At 37.7% G+C, this 26,650-nt stretch overlaps 1 pseudogene; it reads right to left on the bottom strand.

Moving 5' to 3' along the window:
- LOC110138949 (ribosomal protein S6 kinase beta-1-like) overlaps positions 1 to 25,013 on the bottom strand; it is a 125,648-nt pseudogene extending 100,635 nt beyond the window's left edge.
- Positions 25,014 to 26,650: the final 1,637 nt, after the last annotated feature.

The following is a 26,650-nucleotide window of genomic DNA, read 5'->3' as shown; positions in this document are numbered from 1 at the left end:
ACACTAAGATCATGGCATCTGGCCCCATCACTTCATGGCAAATAGATGGGGAAACAGTGGAAACAGTGACAGACTATTTTGGTGGGCTTCAAAATCACTGCAGATGGTGACTGCAGCCATGAAATTAAAAGATGCTTGCTCCTTGGAAGAAAAGTTATGACCAACTTAGACAGCATATTAAAAAGCAGCAGCATTGCCTTGCCAACAAAGGTCCATTTGGTCAAAGCTATGGTTTTTCCAGTAGTCATGTATGGATGTGAGAGTTGGACTATAAAGAAAGCTGAGTGCCAAAAAATTGATTATTTTGAACTGTGGTTTTGGAGAAGACTGTTGAGAGTCTCTTGGACTGTAAGAATATTCAACCAGTCCATCCTAGAGGAAATCAGTCCTGAATATTCATTGGAAGCCCTGATGCTGAAGCTGAAACTCCAGTACTTTGCCACCTGATGTGAAGAAATGACTCATTCAAAAACACCCTGATGCTGGGAAATATTGAAGGAGAGAGGCGAAGGAGATGACAGAGGATGAGATGGTTGGATGACATCACTGATTCAAGGGACAAGAGTTTGAGTAAACTCCTGGAGCTGGTGACGGACAGGTAGACCTGATGTGCTGCAGTCCATGGTGTCACAAAGAGTCAGACATGACTGAACGACTGAACTGAACTGAACTGAATAACTTTTGTAAATTAATTCTGCAAGGTCAATGTTTTTTGTTGCATTTGGCTATTGCGGTCTCTGTTCCATTAGCTTGGTTGATTAAGTCGCCAAATCATGTCTGACTCTTTGCGACCCCATGGATTGTAGCCCACCAGGCTCCTCTGTCCACGGGATTTCTCAGGCAAGAGTACTGGAGTGGGTTGCCATTTCCATTAGCTTAGTAGTCAGTGAATGATTGGACAGAATTTCCTTAAATATCTAAAACCAAAAAACTCTCCCAGTGTTTGCTGAGTGGCTCCATGTATTTGTGTGACTCTTCAGCACTGTCAGTCATTTGACAACTTTGCCTTGGCTTTCACTTCTTGCTTCCTCACGGGCTCAAGGTTAGTTAGCTGAACAATGAGAACCTGTTCAGGTCTTTCCTGAGAAAGTGCATAGCTCTGGGCATAAGCGTGGACTTCTGACTCCCCAGGAATACATTGGAGTTTTTCAAAGCCCTTATGAAGATCTCATTGACATTTAGTTCCCCCAAGCTCTTGACTTACTACGTTCTTTGCCCCACTTGTTATATCACCACTGGCAGCTGTATGTAAAACATTGTTCTGTGAATGTTTTTAACAACAACAACAAAAATCCACATATGCAGATTTAGCAATGGTCAGTTCTAAGTCAGGTGAAATAAGGGCAGAATTTTTGAGGTGTCTTCCAAAGAATGACTAAGCAGATTTTTTAAAGTAATTATTAAAATAATTTGCAAAGGATGTTTTGCTCACTTCAGTACTGGAAATGTTGGCTGTTATTCTCAGGGCTACACTGAACTAGAGAAAGAGAATCAAACTGGCATAAGTTAAAATACCACACATCTCACTGAGCTGACTGGCAGTCGAGCTGCTTTTCTTGAATAAGCACTCACTTTGCTGAAAGTCGTTAGTTAATGTCTATAGTTAAAAAAAAAAAAAAATTAATCCTGATCTCTTTTGTTCAAATTTGCATTGCGCTTTTGGAGAGGTGAAATTTTGAGTTTTTTTTTCTTTTTAATTTTTGAAATAGAAATACATCACATGCTGCACTTTGATGGGGGTTTTTCACATGTGATATATATTTGAGGTATATTTATTGATCCGATGTGGCTAATACTGCTTTTTAAGTGGGATGTTAAACCATTGTTAATATTGTAGTACTTAAATCTATTGTGATTGGTTACTGATAGTCTTAATTTTTCTTAAGAATTTCTGTCTCTTCATTAATTTTCTCTCCAACTGCCCTATTGATGACACTCTTTTCCTTTTTGGATTCCAATTACATTGTTAGATTGCTTGATATTACTCCATAGATTTTTTAAATAATTTTTCCTTTATTTTCTTTGTGTTTCAGTTTAGATAATTTCCATTGACATATTTACCAGGCTACTTTTGAGATGGCTGAATAAATTCTTTACTGCTGATATCAAGATTTTACTTCTATAATTTCAACTTGATCCTTTCTTATAAATTTCTCTTTTTGCTTAAGTACCCATCTCTGATATGTGTTATCTACATTTTCTAGTAAGTGTTTGAACATACTTATGGTAAGTTTATCTCCCAGACAGGTTTTCCTCAACTATGGAATGTACTGAATCATCTACTTGATCATTTCACAGTCTTTATTTTATTTAACTTTATTTATTATACTAATGAGGCTTAATTTCCTTCAAGTTACTGCCTCTGTCTGTTCTATTCAAAACACTGTTTTTACTTGCTTCCCTTGTGGCTCAGCTGGTAAAGAATCCACCTGCAATGCGTTAGACCTGAGTTCAATCCCTGGGTTGGGAAGATGCCCTGGAGAAGAGGAAGTCGACCTACTCCAGTATACTGGCTTGGAGAATTCCAAGGACTGTATAATCCATGGGGTTGCAAAGAGCTGGACATGACTGAGCAACTTTCACTTATCTTGCTGGCACAAAATATGACTAATAAAAAATTGTACATACATTTAAATTATTTAAATGCATAGTGACTAAGGACTTCCCTGGTGGCTCAGATGGTAAAGAATCTTCCTGCAGTGCGGGACACCCAAGTATGATCCCTGGCTGGGGAAGATCCCCTGGAGAAGGGGATGGCTACCAACTCTAGTATTCTTGCCTGGATAATTCCATGTGACTAAACCCTTTAACATGGACATTTCTATATTCCCTCAAATAGTGTTCAGTTGCTTTCAAAGTTATGACAGTTTTCTCTGGTCAGATCTCTGTGAGACTCCATAGTATAATGAAGTCCTATATTAAAGAGGGCTACACAAAACACAGCTCATTCTCTTGAAATGGTATGTTCAGTTGAAGAGGGTGGCATGAAGACTGAGATATCTATATTTACCTCAAGGTTTCTCTTTAAGCTGATCATGGTTTGGTATTTCAGTCTCCTCTGATATTTTGTCATAATTTCTGGAAGATCCTAAAGATTCCTGCCTTTATGTAACAAAATACAATTTAGAAGGTTTGAGAAGTGCATCTGATCTCTGCTCAATGCATGGCTTCATCATTTACAAATTTCATGTCTTTGAGCAGATTATTTAGTCTAATATATCACTTATAAAATGAAAGAAAAGCTAATAATATGTACCTCACCAAATTCAATAAGAGATGACCTATGTTAAACACTGTACATGAAACATTCTTAAAAGAGTTGCAATTTTTGCTGTTTGCTAACAAGTATTGCTCTTATTATAATTTTGGCTTACTTGCTAAAAATTATCCCGAAAGGTTACACTTAGGACCTCTTCAAATTTGCATCAAAAAGTATCATTTATTTTATTTGGGAAAGAAATTTGGCCATGAATTGGTTCTGTTAATTGGTCTTTTCCTATAGAATTTATTGGTCTGCAGGTTTTCTGTAAGTATACTTTGGATTCAGTTCTTTATGTTTACAGAGCAGTTTATACATACAGATAGATAGATATGGATATAGATATAGGAAACTCTCATTAAATATGTCTTTAATGACTAGAAATTGGATTTTTTAAAAAAAATTTGCTTTGGAAAGAGAAAAATTGACACATTTTTCCTTTATGAATGTAGGAGACCTAAGAGATGCGTGTTCGATCCCTGCATTGGGAAGATCCCCTGCAGGACGGCATGGCAACCCACTCCAGTGTTCTTGCTGGAGAATCCCATGGATAGAGGAGCCTGGCGGCCGACAGTCCATAGGGTCCCAAACTGTCAGACATGAGTAAGGGACAGAGCACAAACACATAGTCACTGAAGAGTTTTTATAAAGGAGATTCCTTGACTCTACCTGAAACCGCTGAGCCTGAACCTTTTGAAAGGATCCCAATCCATAGAACAAGTGGCTTCAAACCAGCTCTTTTGTAAGTACTGCAGAAAATCGTTATCTTGCTAATTTTCAGTCAAACACAAGGAGGGGAATGAAACACATTCTAACTTAATTAAGAGAAAGCACAGACAAGTTATTACATTAATCTCTTTTCATAAGCTTAACAACAGCATGAGAAGCAAGCCATGTAATGACTGAATCTGGAAGAAAACCATATGTACCTAATGACACAATGGTAATTGAAATACGTGCTTAACATTTTTCAGTTAAAGAAGCAGCCTTAAACGTACTTATGAGGAAGTCTAAAACAATGATCTGCAGTGATTCTCAAAGGTTAGGGAAAGCTCTTCTTAGTGGCAGTATATGTTCAGTAACATATAATTTGCATTTGAAAATATGTGCACAAGTACTCTAGGTCTTTTTGAGTATTTCAGCTGCATCTATCATCAATTTAAAAAGTAATGTTAGCCATGCACTGAAATGGACAAAAAGAGGGGACATGTACACTTAACTTGTGATCTGGATATCTATTGATCTTTTTTGCAAATTATAAACATGTACAAGTCAGCCTTATAATTGAGTATTGTTCCTTTGTATACTGAATCTCAACTATATTTTTATGACAAATAAATGATTTTAAAAGCAAATAACACCATCCAATTAATAATAAAAATATAATTGTCCACACTACTAAAGTAAGTTTTCTAATATCAAATAATAGGCTTTTGTTTCTTTCTATTGTAATTATAGTTTAGATAACTCACATTTCATCACAATTAATTTTTTTCAAGGCCCCATATTGTTAAAACTATTACTTTTTCATTCACTGCTCAAATTAGAAAATTATCTCTTTCTTTCATTTAAACACACATACACACACACACACACACACATGCATATTTCAAAACAACCAGCCCAAGTAACAAAAGCACTGATTTTGTACTTCTTTGGAAAGATGGATTTACTATTTATGTTTCAGTAAACTCATCTTGCTGCTCTCAAGCTAAAACAATTCCATTAGTTAAATAAAATCTCAATAAACAATTGTATAGCTAGATCAGAAACAGACTAATTGCTTATATAATTAATCATGTCTTACAGTTGGAAAAATCAAAGGTTGAAGAATCTTTTTTTTTTTTAATTTTCTGAAAGCTGAAGAACTGTTGATGAAGTCCTCAAGTCATACTCATTTATGGAATAAAGGCTCATTAATGGAAGAAAGGCTCAAATTTATGGCTCCTTCTTAGTTCAGTATCTGTTTTGAGAGAGTCTTTCATGTCTGTCAAGGAATCTGGAAGCTGAAGAAGTGATTAATGAGGCTGTGGAAACATATTTGTCTTTTTTTTCCCCCCTTCAATTAATGGACTTTGTTTCTTAAAGCAGATTAAGTTTACAGAAAAATGGAACAGAAAGATCAGAGGGCTCCCATATACTCCCTCTTCCAAGCCCACAGTTTCTTCAATTAACATCTTTCATTGGGGTGGTGCATTTTTCACAACTGAAGAACCCATATGGATACATTATTATTAACCAAAGTCCACAGTATACATTGGAGTTCACTCTTTGTGTTACATAGTTCCATGGTTTTTAACAAATACTAGTCATGTACGCACCATAATACTCTCATACATGATAATTTTCCCACTCTAAAAATTCCCTCAGATCCAATTTTTCAAACCTCCCCCACCTCTCAATCCTGGTAACCACTGACCTATCTCTGTCTCCATAGTTTTGCCAGATTTCCAGTTAATGACCACTGATTAGTTTATATAAGTGAAATCACACATTAAAGTCCCTTGTCTTACTAGATTTTTCACCCATTATGTTTATGGACTTCTGCATTGTCTATAGTTTGCTCATTTTCAATCCTATAAAGCAATTCACTGTATGATAATATTTATGTTACTGCTTATAAGTTTTACCATCAATGGAAGTGAATTTTCACAGTTTGGCTGTTATGAATTATGCTGCTATTAGTGTTTAAGTTCATGACTTTGTATTCATTTTTGTTTGGCATACTCCTAGGATAATAGTACTGTATTATCTGATGTATCTGTGTTCAGGTTTTACAATTAGTGCCAACGAGATTTCCAAAGCCCTTGTGCTCCTGTTATGACCCGGCTGTCAGTTATGAGAATATCTGTTGCTGTACAGAATCAGCAACAATCAGTATTAATCAGGTGTTTAGCTTTCTGAATGTGCAGGTAGGTATGTAGTGTTGCCTCATAGTCTTAATTTGACTTTCTCCGGAAATTGGTAAGATTTGACACTTGTTCATCCATTAATGTTGCTGGTGCTGTTCAGTTGCTAAGTCATGTCCAACTCTTTGAGACCATGGACTGCAGCATGGCAGGCTTCTCTCACCTTTGCTATCTCCTGAAGTTTGCTCAAATTCATGTCCATTGAGTTGGTAATGCTATCTAACGATCTCATCCTCTACCACCCCCTTCTGTTGCCTTCAATCTTTACCAGCATCAGAGTCTTTTCCAATGAGTTGACTGTTTGCATCTTGTGCCCAAATATTGGAGCTTCAGCTTCAACATCAGTTCCCCCAATGAATATTCAGTGTTGATTTCCTAAGGGATATGTGAATATCCTCTTTGGTGAAATGACTGCTTAAGTGCTTTTGTCCTTTTTTAAGTTTGACTTGTGTTTTTTTTATTATTTATGGAATAAGTCTATATATTCTGAGATTAGATTTTCAATGAATAAATAGTCAAACAATAGCTCTAACTATCTGTCTTTCACTTCACATGTTAACAGAAGCTATTAATAAAAACAATGTTCTAATTTAAATACTGTATAATTTCTTAACTGTTAGAACTTTTCACACTATTCAAGAAATATTGAACCCTATTCCAAGTTCATGAAAAATTTCCATTCATTTATTGCTAGAAGCTTTATTAAGATTTTCTCTTTGGCTTTAAATCCTGCAATTTGTCCCTCCATATAGACTGATTTTGATATAAGAGTGCAGCTCACCTCAGTTGGAAATGAGATGATGATATAATCCACACAACAGGATTATATTCCCTGGGAATATATCAGATGAATCATTAATACTGTTGGTTAATTGGTTTCTTTTAAAGTTTGTTTTCCTTCTTTTCCAGACAGTTTTTAAACTATTTTTACCTTCATAGGGCTTTCCTGGTAACATAGCTGGTTAAAAACCTGCCTGCTGCTGCAGGAGATGCAAGATATGTGGGTTTGATCCCTGGGTCAGGAAGATATCCTGGAGAAGGAAATGGCAACCCTCACCTTCTTAAAGTATATTATTAACATGCCTTTTGTGGTTTATAAATAATTTAATATTTACTAATCTAGTAATTGGAAGTCAACAGATCACTCAGTTCAGTTCAATTGCTCAGTCGTGTCTGATTGTTTGCAACCCCATGGACTGAGCAGCCCAGGTTTCCCTGTCCATCACCACCTCCCAAGCTTGTTGAAACTCATGCCTATTGATTCAATGATGCCATCCAACCATCTCATCCTCTGTCATCCCCTTCTCCTTGCACCTTCAATCTTTCCTAGCATCAGGGTCTTTTCTAAAGAGTCAGTTATTCTCATCAGGTGGCCAAAGAATTAAAGTTTCAGCTTCAGCATCAGTCCTTCCAATGAACACCCAGGACTCATCTCCTTTAGGATGGACTGGTTGGATCTCTTTGCAGTCCAAGGGACTCTCAAGAGTCTTCTCCAACACCACAGTTCAAAAGCATCAATTCTTCTGTGATCAGCTTTCATTATAGTACAACTCTCACATCCATACATGACTACTGGAAAAACCATAGTTTGACTAGATGGACCTTTGCTGGAAAAGTAGTCTCTGCTTTTTAATACACTGTCTATATTGGTCATAGCTTTTCTTCCAAGGAGCAGGAGTCTTTTAATTTCACAGCAGCATTCACCATCTACAGTGATTTTGGGGCCCCCCAAAGTAAATTCTGTCATGTTTACATTGCTTCCCCATCTATTCATCATGAAGTGATGGGACCTGATGCTGTGATCTTAGTTTGCTGAATTGAGTTTCAAGTCAGCTTTTTCACTCTCCTCTTTCACTTTGATCAAGAGGCTCTTTTGATCTTCTTCACTTTCCGCCATAAGGGTGGTGTAATCTGCGTATTTGAGGTTATGGATATTTCTCCTGGCAATCTTGATTCCAGCTTGTGCTTCATCCAGCCCAGCATTTCGCGTGATGTGCTCTGCATATAAATTAAATAAACAGGGTGACAATATACAGCCTTGATGTACTCCTTTCCAATTTGGAACCAGCCTGTTGTCTGATCAATCAACAGATAGTAGTCTCTTATTCTTAAACAGAAGCTTATTACTAAGACCTTCTTGTTCATTTGATTATTTCTTTGGATTAACTTCTTAGCTTTTCCTCTTGATATTATGACCCGACTCTTCTCCTCTCCTTCTAGGGGATATAGTCCTGTCTTTACTATCATTATATCTTACTCCTTGAAAATTAGGTATTGACTTTTTCTTTCCTTCACTAACAAACTTCAGCCAAAAATAAAGATCTCTCTCTCTCTTAATATTTCAGTCTTTCCAGGTAGCACTATTTATAAAGGACCTACCAGCAAGTGCAGGAGACATAAGAAACTAGGATTTGATCCCTGAGTAGGGAAGATACCCTGGAGAAGAAAATGGCAACCCACTCCAGTATTCTTGCCTGGAGAATCCCCATGGACAAAGGAATCTGGCAATTTACAGTCCATAGGGCTGCAAAGAGTCAGACATGACTGAAGCAACTTCGAACACACTTCTTGTTTAAGCTGTTTTTGCTAAAATCTACATATTACTTGTATTCCATCTGAACCGAGGAACATTTGATGCTAAAAAAAGAAAATTATTTTGAGTTCCACGTTCACATTTTAAAATATTTACCCAATATATCTCTACCAATGATCAAAGTCACACAAAAGTAGTACAATATAAAACCGAACTTATATTCTCTGATCAAGAAATTATTCATCATTTCACTATCCCTGTATTTCCAAGTGGTGTTAACAGTCACTCAAATATCTCAACTAAAATGTTCCAGCTTGACACCGCTTCTCATCTGTCATTCTCCATAACTTTCTGTGATTCTGCACTTGAACTACTTCTGACAGAAACTATTTTCTATTCCCAAAGGAACCAATTTCTTCAGATTATACATATGTCTCAGTTTTTGAGGTAATAATTATTAATATTAAATTTCAAATTTTATTTGTATATGCATCAATGTATAAATCTGTTGTGTACTTCATTTCAATTATTCAGCCATTAAAATATCTGCTGAGTTTTATGTGATTGACAGCCACTTCACACACACATTCTCCTTCACTACTTCCTTTCCTCTAGGAAAACTAGGAAGAGAATCATAGTAATGTCTCTATGAATTCACGTGAAAGAAGCAGTCATATACTGTTTTGTAATTATCTAATACAATTTTAGAAATGACCAATAAAAATGGAATATTCCTTGAATCATAGTCCTTAATCACAAGAAAGATAATGAAATACATCCCAAGAATTATGTCACCATAAATGCTCCAGTTTACTCTTCTCTAAAAGAAATGGATAAAATAGAAAGCCTGTGTGAATATAAAAATTACTCTGTCATTTAAAGATATTAAAATACAAAAAAAAATAGGTAGCATATTTAGTTGTGCATTTCTCTTAGAAAAAGAAAGGCTCTAAAGAGCTATTGCTTCATTTTTTCTAAGTGCACTAAATTTAGATATCATGGCTTATTTCATAGTCAAATTTCAGTAACTGATGGTACTTCTACATACTGAATAGATCGAACATGTAAAACTTCCTCTTATAAAATCCAAACAATGTTTGATTAAAGTTCTTTTGTGGGGCTTCCCCGGTGGCTCAGTGGTAAAGAATCCACCTGCCAATGTAGGAGACATGAGTTCGATCCCTGGTCCAGGAAGATCTGACATGCTACAGAGCAACTGACTCATGTGCCACAACTATTGAGCCTGTCCTCCAGAGCCGAGGAGTCGCAGGTACTGGGCCCACGTGCCACAACTACTGAAGCCTGCGCACCCTAGGGCCTGTGCTCCTCAACAAGAGGAGCCGTCAGATGAGCAGCCCACACTCTGCCATGAAGAGCAGCCCCCACTCACCATGACTAGAGAAAGCCCATGTGTGGCAATGAAGACCCAGCACAGCCAAAAATAAATAAATAGAATTATAAAGCAAAAAATAGTCTACTCTTATAAAAATTTCATAGAGGAAAAGCCCTTGATTTTAATACACTGTACTAATATATCTGATCAAATTGTCATAGAAATGATTACATTGTTTTTTATCATGAATGATTAGAAAATCTTGTTCAAAAAGTACAAACATGCTTTATTACCTGTTATTGCAACTGTAAGCAGATAGAGTTTCTAAAGAGATATGCAAAATATGTAAGATTTTTGAAGTTAAATTCATTTTTTTAGCTACCTGTAATTACTTGTATCCTGTGCTAGTAAAGTCACAGATGTTTTGCTAATTAAATAATAATGCTGCCTTTTGAAATTCAGTGCATAGTTACTTTGTTGAAATATTCTTGACAAGGAAATTTCAAAGAAAGAAAAATCAGAAAGCAGGAGCAATGAATACAAAAGCTGAAGCGTTTTAGGCAATGGGATTTCTTTCTCATTCTCTTTGAATTACATTACTTAAAATATATATTGGGTAGTGATTATAAAGACTTTCCAGGTGGCACTAGTGGTAAAGAACCTGCCTGCCAATGCAGGAGATGTAAGAGACTCAGGTTCTGTCCCTGGGTCAGGAAGGTCCCCTGGAGGAGGGCATGGCAACCCACTCCAGTATTCTTGCCTGGAGAATTCCATGGACAGAGGAGCCTGGTGGACTATGGTCTATAAGGTCACAAACTGTGATTATAAGCAGAAAGACAGGAATAAGGTATTAGTTCAAGTCCTTGCCCATTTACTTATCTGTTGTTTGACATATTATTAAATTCTCAAAAGCTCATCTTTTTTTTCCATCTATAAAATGAGGAAAATGTAGATCCAACCTCACGGCTATGTTGTGAATATTACAAAAAATATAAATTAGTTATCAGTAATACATGCATCATAAATATTAGTCATCACACATATTATTAAATGTTTATCATTACATATACTATGGAATCTTCATCCTGGTTTTTTTTCAGGATTGAAAATCTCAAAGAGTTAGAGGTAAACCTTAATTAAAGTATTATTAATATTTAAAATAATACTAACTTATTTTAGATGTTCACTTCAGTCTTTCTAGAGGAAGCATCTAGAAATAAAAATACCTTAATTCACTTTCAAGCTTCCCAGGTAGCTCAGTGATAAATAATCTACCTCCCAATGCAGGAGATATGGGTTCGATCACTGTGTTGGGGAGATCTCTTACAGAAGGAAATGGCAATCCACTCCAGTATTCTTGCCTGGGGAATCCCTTGGACAGAGGAACCTGGTGGGGTAGAGTCCATGGGGTCACAAAAGATTCGGATATGACTTAGCCACCGAACCACAAGAGCAAAAATTCACTTCCATTGTCCTTCTTTTTCATCTTCAAGTTAAGTTCTTTTCCAGAATAGATATGCTAGGCCATATATTCATCTAGATGACATGTATCCATTTCATCATCCCTAGAGGATGGAAGGAAAACATGTGCAAGTTTAGTGTCCAAGGAACAGACAAAGGCCTAGATAGTCACACTGAAGTCCCTATGACAAGGTCTAGATATTGCTAGGTCCAGCCAGCAGATAAGTTGATTATAAGAGATGTTTGAAGGTAGGGAAGTTGTGTTAGAGCAATCCATTAAAACAGAACCAATAAGATATAAAGATAGATATATCAACAAACAAAACATGGGTACATAGTATATATATCATGCTTATACTTGATGATATACTTATTATAAGGAATTAGCTCATATGATTGATTATGGATGCTAAGAAATTTCCAGATTTGCTTTTGCAAGCTGGCGACCCAGGAGAGCCAATGGCATAAAATCAGTTTGAGCCTGAACACAGGAGGAGACAAATGTCCCAGCTAAAAGACAAATAGGCAGAGAAAACAAATTCTCCCCTATTCTACCTTTTGTTCTACTCAAGTTGTCAAGTGGTTGGACGAGGCCCGCTGTGATAGGAAAGGGTGATTTGCTTTACTCAGACTGCTGATTTGAATGTTGGTCTCATTCCAAAACACCCTAATGGACACAGCCAGAATAATGTTTAAACAGATGTCTTGGCAACTCATTGCCCAGTCAAATTGATATAAAATTATTACAGTGCTATTTTCTTTATTGTAAGAAGTTGCTGAAGACTTGGTCATGTTCTACCTGCATAGAAATATCTGGACACAGAAACGTGGAGAGTGCAAAGCTCCTTCTTTAATATTCCTCTTCAAGGAGCAGAATGACTTGGCTCCTTGTTCTACCATAGTTATGGCGTTAAAATCATGATCACCACTTAGGTGTGTTTGAAGTTGAAGGCATTCCATTGACAAGACATGAACCTAGTGTTAGTTGCTCAGTCATGTCTGACTCTTTGTGACTTCATGGACTGTAGCCCACCAGGCTCCTCTGTCCATGGAATTTTCCAGGCTAGAATACTAGAGTGGGTAGCTATTTCCTTCTCCAGGGGATCTTCCTGACCCAGGGACTGAACCATTGTAGGCGGGTTCTTTACCCACTGAGCTGCCAAGGAATTCTATCATAAGCTAATATAAAATAAAATAATTGACTTCCCTTCTCACAGGACCTTGTATGAGAGACAGTTCAATTTGCAGAAACAAATAATATACACAGCAAAATGGAACTGCTGGAAAAGGAGGACCATGGCGTGAACAGAATAGTAATGCAGTTACTCAATTGCAACATTAAATAACTTTCTAGAGTGAACTAATAACAACTATAAAGAATAACTTATCAACAAGGGAGAAAACGTTCAGAGTACAGAATTCACATTTAATTCAGTGGAAGCTAGAAATCAGTGGGAATAGCATTTAAACAGTACTGAGTGTAAAGGACTAGAATCCAAAGTCTGTATGCCCACTGAAATAGCAGTTACCTGCTTTATCAGTTATCAGAGCTAACTCATGAGTTAAGTCATAATATTTGAAGTTAAGCAAAGTTTTAAACAGCACAGCTTCTGTAATCTATGTCAGAAAAACACAAGACACAATTCACCAAAGAACAAGAACACCCAATCAAAATTAGGAAGAATGTAGAGTCAGGGGTGAGACATATACAAAATGGATACTAAGTTAAGAGATAAATATATAGAATCCTGAAACCAAAATGACACAAGTTGTGTAATAATAATAATAATTACCAAAAAAAATTGACTTCAATAAAACTCAGAAAACAGAGGTTGGGTGGGAGATGAAATGTGAAAGTAAATAAAGCTGTTACCAAGTTTTTATAGTGATATGAGGGTAGAACAAAGGAATTAAAAAAAAAGCATAAGACAAAACATGTATTTTAAATTTGGGATTGAGGTTTATGTAAGGAGAAATTAGGGGAATTATACTAGAAAATATTTATCCAGGTATTTTATTAGCTTTATTTTTTATTTTCTTTTCATATCAAAGAAGTCTTTGATAAAGAGAGCAGGGTAAGGGAAATAGTAACAGTTAATAAAATTAAAAATCAATACATTTTATTAATGATCATAGGGAAATAACAAAGTATATTTTTATCAAATCAGAAAGCACATGAGCTAAAAGAAAATAGAAACAGATAAGCAATGGGAAATACCTATTAAATATAGCATACAGAAAGGGATAAGAAATCAGATATATTAATTAATTGTGAATAATTATAAAAAGAATAAATTATCTTTTCAAAAAACAGATTTAAAAACAAGTTTAAAAATAAAAAATTTATATTTTTCAATAAATATACTTAAAGTATCTGAAAAATGACGAATAGAGATAGAAAAAGAGATATTAGGTAAAGACAAATTAAGGAGAAAAAACAGTACTAGTATTAATATGTCAAAATGGAATCTAAAATAAAACTTACTAATCAAAATAAAATGAAACATTTTACATGAAAAAGCCACAATTTGTGAATAAATATGATGATCACATATGCATGAAAGTAAATCAGCTAAATACTTAATGCAATTATTACGAACCTAAAAGAACTTGACTTAAATTCAATTTGATTATGAGATTTTTTTCTAAAATGCTCTCAAATTTAGGCAATGCTAACATTAAAAAAGAAATTAAGTAATCATAATCATGATTTAATGAATATCTATAAAATGTACATCTTTCAAAAATCTATGTCCTTGAAACTTTTGTGTTTATCACACAAAAAAGTTTTGTAAATTTAGAAGGATAAAAGATTTATAGGTAGTAATCTCTGAACATAATCCAATAAATTAAAAAAAAAAAACATAAAGTCAATTTAGCCATTTTGAAATTAAAATTGAATTGAGTGAATTAAAGATAAAAGTTGATTTAATGAAATATAAAATTTTTTGAATAAAAAAATAAACACTAGTTCTGGGGAAAGTTATTCAAATAATTGATCATAAACCTAATGAAAATATATGTGCATGTGTGGTGGGGGATAGGGAATATACTAGATAATAAATGAGAAAGGAGTTACTATTATAAATAGAGGTAAACTTGATAGAAAAATATATGTAAATAGAACATGTATCTTTCTGATGAATTTGAAAATCAGTAGAAAAATGAAAGCATTCTAGCAAATTATAAAATTTACAGATTGACAATTAGAAAAAGTAAATTAAAACAACAGAGTAAGATGGATTGCCTTTTTTTTTTTACTTTTCATATAACCCATTATTCAATTTAATTTATAGTACTTTATATCATGGAAAAAATAGTAAGATTATTCCCATTTATTTTGTAAAACCCTAAACTTTTAAAACCAAAGTCTGAAAAAACTTAATTTGAAACTGTAATTCTAAGTCAATGTGATATATGACTAGAGTTGCAAGTATTTAACATGGGTTTCCTATTTCAGAGACAGTGCTCAATAAACATCCCATGTTTTGATAAACTTACTCAGATTTTGTGCCTTGGGGGCTTCGTATATGCCTGACGTGTTCTTTGCGGGTAGAGGGTCAGCGAACAACTACTCAAGGGCTAAGAGTCCACGGTTCTAGCGGAACACAGGTGTGCTCGTTTGGCTATGGTGGCCTGTCTGAGGCTGCATTCCTCCCGCACAGGCAGACTTGGGCAATTGCTAGGGGAATCATATGGCCTGCAAAACCATATGGCTCTTTATTGAAGGGTGTCCTTGGTGGCTCAGATGGTAAAGAATTCACCCGCAATGTGGGAGACCTAGGTTCAATCCCTGGATTGTGAATATCCATCCCCTGGAGGAGGGCATAGCAACCCACTCTAGTATTCTTGCCTGGAGAATCCCATGGCCAGAGGAACCATGGGATTGCAAAGAGTCCAACACAACTGCATGACTAAACACACAGACACACACTTTATAGAAATGTGTGCCTTTGACCTAGACTGGTCTACATACAGTTTTCTCAACAAAATTTTGTATTCTTTAGGCAACACCTTTTATTTCACTTCCTCAGTTAGACTTTATATTGCTAAGTAATTAAATCACTTTCCATATCAATATGTGTAGTTCTTCACGGATTTGTGCGACATGTTCTCTCCTATAGCTTATAAGCGTTAAGGACACTATTCATTGTACAGCATTCTGTTTCTGACATAGCCCTTAAAATATAATAGTTATTCAATAAACATTTATTGAATTAATCAATGGATAAAAGAATGACTGAATGAATAGACTAAAGCAGTTCATTCTCTATCTTTTCTTTGATAATTAGTTTAATCTAATTTTTTGTTTTTATTAAAATACAAGTAGATACAAACTGGAAAAAAAGCAAATAAACTCATTCATGGCCCTAAAATCAAAATTAATCATAGTTAACCATTTTCATAGATATGGTGGTTGTGGTTTAGTTCCTAAGTAGTGTCCAACTCTTATGACCCCACACAGTGTAGCCTGCAGGGCTCCTCTGTCCATAGGAATTTTCGGGCAAAAATACTGGAGCAGGCTTCCATTTCCTTCTCCAGGGAATCTCCCTGACCCAAGGATCAAACCAAGATCCCATGCATTGTCAGGTGGATTCTTTATCAATTGAGCAACCAGGGAAGCCCCTGGTGGGCATAGGTATAGATGTATCAAAAACAAAGATGGTATCATACTCTACAATGCTGTATAGATTTTTGCTGTTTTCTTACTGTATTTAAAGTCAGTAGCAGTGTTTCTATTGTGTGAGTCTTCATGAGAGTCTAGGTCTTGTCTTCCTACTGTGGAATCCCAAAGGACCAGACAAAGCTCATGTGATCAAGACTCTATACATTGGATACTCATATCAGAGATGGGAGCACCATGAGGTCAGTGGTGATAAAAACAAGTTGATGTATAGCAGATAATCATGAAGGTGTGATCATTCACACTCATCTAGAGCCGGACATCCTGGAATGTGAAGTCAGGTGGGCCTTAGGAAACATCACTAAGAACAAAGCTAGTGGAGGCAATGGAATTCCAGTTGAGCTATTTCAAATTTTAAAAGATGATGCTGTGAAAGTGCTGCACTCAATATGCCAGCAAATTTGCAAAACTCAGCAGTGGCCACAGGACTGGAAAAGGTCAGTTTTCATTCCAATCCCTAAGAAAGGTAATGCTAAAGAATGCTCAAACTATCGCACAATTGCACTCATCTTACACGCTAGTAAAGTAATGCTCAAAATTCTCCAAGCCAGGCTTCAGCAATACGTGAACCATGAACTTTCAGTTGTTCAAGCTGGTTTTAGAAAAGGCAGAGGAACCAGAGATCAAACTGCCAACATCCGCTGGATCATCGAAAAAAGCAAGAGAGTTCCAGAAAAACATCTATTTCTGCTTTATTGACTTTGCCAAAGCCTTTGACTGTGGATCACAATAAACTGTGGAAAATTCTGAAAGAGATGGGAATACCAGACCAGCTGACCTGCCTCTTGAGAAACCTGTATGCAGGTCAGGAAGCAACAGTTAGAACTGGACATGGAACAACAGAATGGTTCCAAATAGGAAAAGGAGTACATCAAGGCTGTATATTGTCACCCTGCTTATTTAACTTTTATGCAGAGTACATCATGAGAAACGCTGGGCTGGAAGAAGCACAAGCTGGAATCAAGATTGCCGGGAGAAATATCAATAACCTCAGATATGCAGATGACACCACCCTTATGGCAGAAAGTGAAGAAGAACTAAAGAGACTCTTGATGAAAGTGAAAGAAGAGAGTGAAAAAATTGGCTTAAAGCTCAACATTCAGAAAACTAAGATCATGGCATCTGGTCCCATCACTTCATGGCAAATAGATGGGGAAATAGTGGAAACAGTGGCTGACTTTAATTTCTGGGCTCCAAAATCACTGCAAATGGTGATTGCAGCCATGAAATTAAAAGACCCTACTCCTTGGAAGGAAAGTTATGACCAACCTAGACAGCATATTAAAAAGCAGAGACATTACTTTGCCAACAAAGGTCCATCTAGTCAAGGCTGTGGTTTTTCCAGTAGTCAAGTATGGATGTGAGTGTTGGACTATAAAGAAAGCTGAGTGCAGAGGAATTGATGCTTTTGAACTGTGGTGTTGGAGAAGACTCTTGAGAGTCCCTTGGACTGCAAGGAGATCCAACCAGTCCATCCTAAAGGATATCAGTCCAGGATGTTCATTGGAAGGACTGATCCTGGAGCTGAAACTCCAATAACCTGGCTACATGATGTGAAGAGCTGACTCATTGGAAAAGACCCTGATGCTGGGAAAGATTGAGGGGCAGGAGGAGAAGGGGACGACAGAGGATGAGATGGTTGGATGGCATGACCAAGTCAATGGACATGGATTTGGATGGACTCCTGGAGTTGGTGATGGACAGGGAGGCCTGGTGTGCTGAGGTTCATGGGGTCACAAAGAGTTGGACATGACTGAGCAATTGAACTGAACTTAACTAAATGTCACAGGACATCCTAGCCAATTGTGATGTATCCTTAGATTTGCTTCTTACTGCTGAGATACTCTCCTCTTTAGCTTTTTTTGTTTGTTTAATCTCTTAATTTCAGTAAGATTTCTATCCTTTTGTGAACTTTCTATCATCTTCCCAATGATTCTTGTTTTCTACTGAAGTTAGAGCCCATTAATGTTACTTGCAGTAAGATATTTTGACTGATTATAGCATTTATTCATTCATTTATTTATGTATCCATTCAAATATCCATCATTTTTTAAAGAGCATTAGTTGTGTTACCTGGTGGCTCAGTTTGTAAAGAATCCACCTTCAGTGCAGGAGATCTGTGTTAGATCCCTGGGTCAGGAAAATCCCCTGGAGAGGGGGATGGCAGCCCACCCCAGTATTCTTGCCTGGGAAATCCCATGGACAGAGGAGCCTGGCAAGCTACAGTCCATGGGGTCTCAAGAGTTGGACACGACTTAGCAACTAAACCATCCACTGCCCAGCTGGGTGTCATGCACTGTGCCAGGTACATGAAAACTATTCTTTGTAATTATATAAAACACTAATGAATTTGATTTTGCTCCATTTGCTTGGGTAAGCTTTCAGTTTGTGAATATGTTTCCATCAGTTAAAAGAAGTATTTCTGGAAGTGATACAGAAAATTTCATCCTAGATTTCCAGATGCTTCACATTTTTGTGACATGACCTGATTTTCTTATTGTTAATTTTGCAAGGCCTTTAAGCCAACTTTTCATTCACTATCTTACCATTTGACTTTCATCTCTGGCATATTTAAAGAAAACAAGAGTAGCATGTTTTAATGAAAGAGGTTTGTTCCCGTCTTGGCTGGTATTTTTGAGGGAAAATGTGCTTGGACTGAAAGCTTTCAACTGTTTCAATGAAAGTCAATTAGAGGACAAGTATAAAATCAAGATTTCATGGCAATAATAAAAGGACCAAATGGCTTCACTGTTACATGTCACCTGCATTATGACTCCTTAAAAATATCTTTTCAAGTTATCAACAACCACTTGGAAAGTTTACGCTGCTGGAATCAGTTCAGTTCAGTTCAGTCACTCAGTCCTGTCCAATGCTTTGCGACCCTATGGACTGCAGCACGCCAGACCTCCCTGTTCATCACCAACTCCCAAAGTTTACTCAAACTTATGTCCATTGAGTCAGTGATGCCATCCAACCATCTCATCCTCTGTTGTCCCCTTCTCATGCCTTCAATCTTTCCCAGCATTAGGGTCTTTTCAAATGAATTAGTTCTTTGCATCAGGTAGCCAAAGTACTGGCATTTTAGCCTCAGCATTATTCCTTCCAATGAATATACAGGACTGATTTATTCTAGGATGGACTGGTTGGATCTCTTGCACTCCAAGGGACTCTGAACAGTCTTTTCCAGCACCACAGTTCAAAGGCATCAGTTCTTTGGTGCTCGGCTTTCTTTATAGTCCAACTCTCACATCCATACATGACTACTGGAAAAATGATAGCTTTGACTAGATGGACTTTGTTGGCAAAGTAATGTCTCTGCTTTTTAATATGCTGTCTAGGTTGGTCATAACTTTCCTTCTAAGGAGCAAGGATCTTTTAATTTCATGGCTACAATCACCATCTGCAGTGATTTGGAGCTCCAGAAAATAAAATCTGTCACTCATTCCATTGTTTCCCCATTTTTTTGCCATGAAGTGATGGAACCAGATACCATGATCTTAGTTTTCAGAACGTTGAGTTTAAAACCAACTTTTTCACTTTCTTCTTTCATCTATAGGCTCTTTAGTTCTTCGCTTCCTGCCATTAGGGTGGTGTTATCTGCATATCTGAGATTATTAGTATTTCTTTTGGCAATCTTGATTCCAGCTTGTGCTTCATCCAGCCCAGCTTTCCCATGATGTACTCTGAATATAATTTAAATAAGTAGGGTGACAATATACAGCCTTGACATACTCTCTTACTGATTTGGAACCAGTCTATTGTTCCATGTCCAGTTCTCACATTTCTTCTGACCTGCATACAGATTTCTCAGGAGGCAGGTCAGGTGGTCTGGTGTTCCCATCTCTTTCATAATTTTACACACTTTGTCATGATCCACACAGTCAAAATCTTTGGCATAGTCAATAAAGCAGAAATAGATGTTTTTCTGGAACTCTCTTGCTTTTTCGATGATCCAGCGGATGTTGGCAGTTTGATCTCTGGTTCCTCTGCCTTTTCTAAATCCAGCATGAACATCTGGAAGTTCATGGTTCACACACTGTTGAAGCCTGACTTGGAGAATTTTGAGCATTACTTTGCTAGTGTGTGAGATGAGTGCAATTGTGTGGTAGTTTGAGCATTCTTTGGCATTGCCTTTCTTTGGGATTGGAATGAAAACTGACTTTTCCAGTCTTGTGGCCGCTGCTGAGTTTTGCAAATTTGCTGGCATATTGAGGGCAGCACTTTCACAGCATTATCTTTTAGAATTTGAAATAGTTCAACTGGAATTCCATCTTCTCCACTACCTTTGTTTGTAGGGATGATTCCTAAGCCCCACTTGACTTCACATTCCAGGATGTCTGGCTTCAGGTGAGTGAACACACTGCAGGAATAGATTGAGTAAAAAAAAAAGTGTCGTTATCAGGAGATAAAGGATTATTTTGTAAGGTCTTAAAATAGTTGGTTTTTAACAGAAAACATTTGATTTGTGATCACGTTTAGTTGTCCATGATTAGTGTACAATTTAACATTGAGATAGTTAGAAATGCAGCCTAAATTGCTCGAATTAAAAGAGTGGTGTCAAAAGGCACACTTCTTGGCATTCCTAGTGTTACCCTTACATGTATTCATGTTAGAAATCTACCCTTGCTGAAAGAAGCTCTTCCAGTACCACCTTCATTAGGACTCTCCCATCTCTTACTGGGCATCTTCTTTTGACAACAGGCCAAGCGTGTTACCAGCCTGCATCTGATATTATCCACCGAGGAGCATGGTTTCCACTACTGCTCTGCTGCTTTCTGCTGGCAGATAACTCAGTATTGTAGAATTCAAGTATGCTGTTTTTACTGGGAGGAGGAGAATGCTCAAGGCCCACAAATCTGGGTTCTGACAGCTTGTGATGAAACTAATGTCGCTGTAAGACCTATCCCTCACATCACGGGCTTGGTCGTGGATGAAAGTGAAATTGTAGTCCCTCAATGGTTTCTGACTCTTTGCAACCCCATAAACTGTAGCCTTCCAGGTTCCTCTGTCCATGGGATCCTCCAGGCAAGATACTGGAGTGGGTTGCCACTCCCTTCTCTAGGGGATATTCCTGACCCAGGGGTTGAACCCAGGTCTCCTGCATTGCAGGCAGATTCTCTGCTATCTGAGCCACCAGTCCATTCCTGATGTTGGATAGGTGTCATCAAATTCATGTCTCTACACTGCCCTGTCATTTGCCAAAACTAAAATTAAACTGTCTCTAGCAAATTCACTTCTGTTTACGCTACCCTACCAGGATTTCAAATGTTCCAGGTACGATCAAACCCTACCAGGGACAAAATCCAGCCTCAGAATCCTGCTATACCTACAGCAACTCTGCAGCTTACTGTTGTTATTGCCACAATATAAATGAAGCACAGAGAAATATAATGATTTGTTCAAAGTCAGGGGCCTAATGCATATTGTAGCTGGATTTCAAATAATTATATCTGATCGAATCCCCAGACAAATATCTTATCAGCAATTTTATAGATAAGTAGGGTCTTTGTTGTTGTTATTTAGTTGCTAAGCCATGTCTGACTCTTTTGTGACCTCATGGACTGTATCTGAATAGGTTCCTCTGTCCATGGGATTTTCCAGGCAAGAATATTGGAATCAGTTGTCATTTCCTCCTCCAGGGAATCTTCCTGACCCCAGGGATCAAATCTATGTCTCCTGCATTGACAGGAGAATTCTTTACCACTCTGCCACCAAGTCCATTTTAGAGAAGGGGTATGCTCTTTGGGTTCAGTTCAGTTAGTCACTCAGTCGTGTCCGACTCTTTGCCACCCCATAAATTGCAGCATACCAGGCCTCCCTGTCCATCACCAGTTCCCAAAGTTTACTCAAACTCATGCCAAATGAGTCGGTGATGCTTTCCAGCCATCTCATCCTCTGTTGTCCCCTTCTCCTCCTGGCCCCAATCCCTCCCAGCATCAGGGTCTTTTGCAATGAGTCAACTCTTTGCACGAGGTGGCTAAAGTACTGGAGTTTCAGCTTCGGCATCAGTCCATCCAATGAACACCCAGGACTAATCTCCTTCAGGATGGACTGGTTGGATCTCCTTGTAGTCCAAGGGACTCTCAAGAGTCTTCTCCAATACCACAGTTCAAAAGCATCAATTCTTTGGCGCTCAGCTTTCTTTATAGTCCAACTCTCACATCCATACATGACACCTGGAAAAACCATAGCCTTGACCACACGGACCTTTGTTGGCAAAGTAATGTCTCTGATTTTTAATATGCTATCTAGGTTGGTCATAACTTTCCTTCCAAGGAGTAAGCGTCTTTTATTTTCATGGCTGCAGTCACCATCTTCAGTGATTTTGGAGCCCCCAAAAATGAAGTCTGACACTGTTTCTACTGTCACCCCCATCTATTTCCCATGAGGTGATGGGACCAGATGCCATGATCTCAGTTTTCTGAATGTTAAGCTTTAAGCCAACTTTTTCAGTCTCCTCTTTCACTTTCATCAAGAGGCTTTTTAGTTCCTCTTCACTCTCAGCCATAAGGGTGGTGTCATCTGCATACCTGAGGTTATTGATATTTCTTCCAGCAATCTTGATTCCAGCTTGTGCTTCTTCCAGCCCAGCGTTTCTCATGATGTACTCTGCATAAAAGTTAAATAAGCAGGGTGACAATATACTGCCTTGATGTACTCCTTTTCCTGTTTGTAACCAGTCTGTTGTTCCATGTCCAGTTCTAACTGTTGCTTCCTGACCTGCATACAGGTTTCTCAAGAGGCAGGTCAGGTGGTCTGGTATTCCCATCTCTTTCAGAATTTTCCACAGTTTATTGTGATCCACACAGTCGAAGGCCTTGGCATAGTCAATAAAGCAGAAATAGATGTTTTTCTGGAACTCTCTTGCTTTTTTGATGACCCAGCGGATACTGGAGATTTGATCTCTGGTTCCTCTGCCTTTTCTAAAACCAGCTTGAACATCTGGAAGTTCATGGTTCACGTATTGCTGAAGCCTGGCTTGGAGAATTTTGAGTATTACTTTACTAGCGTGTGAGATGAGTACAATTGTGTGGTAGTTTGAGCATTCTTTGGGATTGCCTTCCTTAGGGATTGGAATGAAAACTGACCTTTTCCAGTCCTGTGGCCACTGCTGAGTTTTGCAAATTTGCTGGCATATTGAGTGCAGCACTTTCACAGCATCATCTTTCAGGATTTGAAATAGCTCAAGTGGAATTCCATCACATCCACTAGCTTTGTTCGTAGTGATGATTTCTAAGGCCCACTTGACTTGACATTCCAGGATGTCTGGCACTAGGTGAGTGATCATACCACTGTGATTATCTGGGTCATGAAGATCTTTTTTTGTACAGTTCTTCTGTGTATTCTTGCCACCTCTTCTTAATATCTTCTGCTTCTATTAGGTCCATACCATTTCTGTCCTTTATCAACCCACCTTTGCCTGAAATGTTCCCTTGATATCTCTAATTTTCTTGAAGAGATCTCTAGTCTTTCCCATTCTGTTGTTTTCCTCTATTTCTTTGCATTGATCTCTGAGGAAGGCTTTCTTATCTCTTCTTGCTATTCTTTGGAACTCTGCTTTCAGATGGGAATATCTTTCCTTTCCTCCTTTGCTTTTTGCTTCTCTTCTTTCACAGCTATTTGTAAGGACTCCTTGAACAACCATTTTCCCTTATTGCATTTCTTATCCATGGGGATGGTCTTGATCCCTGTCCCCTGTACAATGTCACGAACCTCCGTCCATAGTTCATCAGGCTCTCTGTCTATCAGATCTAGTCCCTTAAATCTATTTATCACTTCCACTGTATGGTCATAACAGATTTGATTTAGGTCATACCTGAATGGTCTAATGGTTTTCCCTACTTTCTTCAATTTAAGTCTGAATTTGGCAATAAGGAGTTCATGATCTAAGCCAGTCAGCTCCTGGTCTTGTTTTGGCTGAGTGTATAAAGCTTCTCCATCTTTGGCTGCAAAGAATATAATCAATCTTATTTCTGGGTTGAGCATCTGGTGATGTGCATGTGTAGAATCTTCTCTTGTGTTGTCGGAAGAGGGTGTTTGCTATGACCAGTGCGTTCTCTTCAAAACTCTATTAGCTTTTGCCCTGCTTCATTCCGCACTCCCAAGGCCAAATTTCCCTGTTATTTCAGGTATTTCTTGACTTCCTACTTTTGCATTTCAGTCCCCTATAATGAAAAGGACATCTGTTTTGGGTGTTAGTTCTAAAAGGTCTTGTAGGTCTTCATAGAACTGTTCAACTTCAGCTTCTTCAGCATTACTGGTTGGGGCATAGGCTTGAATTACCATGATATTGAATGGTTTGCCTTGGAAACAAACAGAGATCATTCTGACAACTGGGTATGGTTTTTGCTTTGGCTCCATCACTTCATTCTTTCTGGAGTTATTTCTCCACTGATCTCCAGTAGCATATTTGGCACCTACCGACTTGGGGAGTTCCTCTTTCAGTATCCTATCATTTTGCCTTTTCACACTGTTCATGGTGTTCTCAAGGCAAGAATACTGAAGTGGTTTGCCATTTCCTCCTCCAGTGGGCCACATTCTGTCATACATCTCCACCATGACCCTACCGTCTTGGGTGGCCCCACACGGCATGGCTTAGTTTCATTGAATTAGACAAAGCTGTGGTCCTGTGATCAGATTGGCTAGTTTCTGTGATTATGGTTTTAGTGTGTCTGCCCTCTGATGTCCTCTTGCAACACCTACCGTCTTACTTGGGTTTCTCTTACCTTGGACGTGGGGTATCTCTTTACAGCTGCTCTAGTAAAGCGCAGCTGCTGCTCCTTACCTTGGACGAGCGGTATCTTCTCACAGTTGCCCCTCCTGACCTTGAACATGGATTAGATCTTTTCAGCCCTCCTGTGCCCCATAGAAGCCGCTCCTTGGAGGTGGGGTTGCTCCTCTCATGCTTGGGTAATGTTTTTTTTTAATAAAATTGAACTAGCTGTCTACCATTAAATATGGAGAATTCCCATTGAAATGGCATTTCTAGTTTTTGAAGAATTTCAGGAGATTTTGAAATACCATTAAGGCACCAGCCAACATTTGAACTTGGGAGCAGTTGATCTCTCTTAGCAGGGCAAGCACCCTTCAACTCCTCACTCACTCAACCCAACAGAAACCTCTGCTGGTGTTTCTCATTTGACTCCCTACTGAAAGTGGTATTTTCAATCCCTGAATCCCACAGGATTAACACATATCTTTATAATCATACTGTCTGAGACAGTATGCCTAATTTCCAGCCTGAGAATTTCGTGGTTTAGCATTGCAACACTATTTTTTCAAGAGGAGTGGGATTGGAAATGACTTTGCAAGGGGAGATAGATGAATTTGTACCTGCCTCTTAATACTATTTTTTTACATTCAGATTGCTTAATAAAGACATTTGCCCTTTGTTATTAGGAATTACTGGGATAATATTTTCAAAAAAAATATTTTGTAACCATCAAAAGACAATGTCAAGTTATAAGAATAAATGTGTACCATGGTTTCAGTTACTTCTCCTCCATCACTTTTCACTTAAGATATTTGTAAACTTGGACTCATGTCCTGATGTCAGGAATGACACAGCTGAGTCAGGGTGTTCTATGGGGTCATTCTCACATGCTCAGGATCCCCATTCCATTGCCTGGGCTGCCTATTGGTTTGACTTTACCTGTTTCATGCCAATTATGCTGTCAAGCACAGGTTAAATCTAAATCAAGTTCCTTTGAGGTTTCTGGGAGTTAGGCATCCTTGACATGTGGTCCTGCCTTATCTTCTAGAAGCACTGCTTTCATGGCCAGCATCACTCCAGGAAGTGCATAGTACCTAGATACAAATGAATCCTGGAGTATTTCCATTTTTTCTAAAAGGGCAATTAAAGTTTAGTCATAGCTGGCATTTCAAACTTTGTAATTCAAGATGAACAATTCTATCTCCTGAAAACAGGGGTCATAATAAGAGCAAACACTCTTAAGCAGTTTCCATGTGACAAGCACCATTATAAAGCATTCCTAAGTTATCCATTTTTAATTAATTCACACTGCAACATTTTGAGGTAGGCATTTTCAACTGTTACAATTCTAAAAATTCACTTACCCTCTTTGAATCTTGGTATAGTAATCTGAAAAATGATGATAAGCTGAAATGTCATTGTTGAGGACATAAAAATATCATCATTCAAGAGGAAAAATATCCATTTCATATTTGTGTATGTGCAAGTTTTAAGCACTTGACATTGACTTTATGAGCGAAAACAATAATTTATTGCTATGAATCCAATAAATAGACTTAAGCTTAACCTCTAGGGGTTTGGCTTTCATTCTTTGATTATTCCAACCCACAAAGCATATTATAAACGAACTTCCTATGGACACTTTATAAGTGGAGACTGATGGTAGCTCTCTGTTATCTATAAAGATGTCATCTTTAATAACATAATAGCTAGTTATTTTGCCAGCAAAAACAAGTTTACTCAGAAATAGCCAGAGGG

This window comes from Odocoileus virginianus, chromosome 25 (genome assembly GCF_023699985.2).
Source record: "Odocoileus virginianus isolate 20LAN1187 ecotype Illinois chromosome 25, Ovbor_1.2, whole genome shotgun sequence".
NCBI classification, from domain to species: Eukaryota; Metazoa; Chordata; class Mammalia; order Artiodactyla; family Cervidae; genus Odocoileus; species Odocoileus virginianus.
This window is presented reverse-complemented; position numbering and strand designations above follow the sequence as displayed.